A 1,634-nucleotide genomic window follows, 5' to 3' on the forward strand; every position below is an offset into this window, starting at 1 on the left:
GTGAAGGGAGACGTCGGACAGGGCAAGATATGACAAAATAATAATTTATAAATTATCAAGGGCTCATGAGGGAGGGGGGAGCAGGGAGGGAGGGGGAAAATGAGTACCTAATGCCGGGGACTTAAGTGGGGAGGAAATGTTGTGAGAATGATGAGGGCAATGAATGCACAAATGCGATTTAAACAATTGATGTGTGTATGGATTGTGATAAGAGTTGTATGAGCCCCTAATAAAATGATTAAATTAAAATAAAAAAAAAAAGAACGCAGCCCTGGAAACCCTCAAGGGCTGTTCCACTCTTTCCTAGAGGGTCAGCATCAATTCAACGACAGCGGGCTTCATGTAGACTTCTTTCAGTAGTTTACAATTCAGGATCAGGAATGACTCAGGATACAGTCCTTCAATCAGGACAGCTTCTTCTCACCATGTCCACAGGCAGGCTTCTCTTCAACCCTCAGCCTCTCAGGCTCTCCCCCTTGGCCTAGCCTCTACACATCATGAGCAAGTGGTACAAAGCTCTTTAGCTCTGCCAAGTGCCCAGAGGCCACCTACTCAAAGGTCCTCTGCTGTCTTGCTTCATGGGCTGGGAAGCTCAGCACATGGTCTCCTCTGCTGCCACCATTTCTTGTGGTCTCTTGCCATCTGATATGACAGCTGTCTTCTGGTTCCTGGGTCTAGGAGGTTCTCTTTGCAGGAACCTCTGTCCAAACATGCTGCGCTCCCAGCTCTTGGCTCTTGGTGGGAGTGAAAGGCTTTCCTGCTGTTGGAATGGTTCAATAAGCTTAATAGGGTAGCAAAACTGACCGGTGCCCTAGTTGGGGTTCCTTGTACCCTATTTGCCTGGTCCTGTCTTCACAAGGGCTCACCTCCACTTTCCCCCCAGTGATGGCCCCATCCCTCCCTTCCAAGGATCCTGTTACTTCTCTGTGCCTCTTATTTGCATCATTAGCAAGCTGTCCAATCCCCTTGGTGGACCCCTGGGGAGCCTTATTTGCATAGTCCCACCCAGTCATTCAGTGTGAAGTTATTAGGTCTAGAACAGGGCAAACCCAAAGGGCCCCATTAAGTCACTCGCTGGCTTACACATCTGAGAGATGCCAGCCTGTCCTCCCCCAGCCGAGCTTTGGCTTCCGGACCGGGGAGTCGTCTGTCAGTGGGCACTGACAAAAAGGACGCAGTGGCCACCTACATGGTGGCCTTGAGTAGAGGGGAGCGTGGAGCAGGAAGGGTTCAGGCATGAGTCACCCTACTTCTCCCAAGGTTTCCGCGTTGTTTCCCTGCCTTATCAGCGGGACTCAAAAAAGACCCCTGGGTGGGCAACAGTGGACCAGCACCTAAAAGCGAGAGACAAGTCTCCTGTGGGCAGGTCTGGCTGGGAGGCAAAGAAGCCAGAGGGGTGGTGGGCGTGGCTGCTGCTGGGGCTTGGTGGAGGCAGAAAGGACGCAGACTGGGGGCTGTCCACACAATGGATTCAGCTTGCCTGCCTCCCACTGCCGAGTCTGAGAAACCCCGGCTTTGTGCTCTCAAGGTTGGGCCCAGCTACAAGCTGCCCTCTCAAGCTCGTGGGTCAGGAAGAGGCAACACTGTCTTTTCTCCAAGTGTGTGTGTGTGTGTGTGTGTGTGTGTGTGTGTGT

Source organism: Echinops telfairi, unplaced genomic scaffold (genome assembly GCF_000313985.2).
Source record: "Echinops telfairi isolate 266 unplaced genomic scaffold, ASM31398v2 ScPeMD7_5592;HRSCAF=6446, whole genome shotgun sequence".
Taxonomy (NCBI): domain Eukaryota; kingdom Metazoa; phylum Chordata; class Mammalia; order Afrosoricida; family Tenrecidae; genus Echinops; species Echinops telfairi.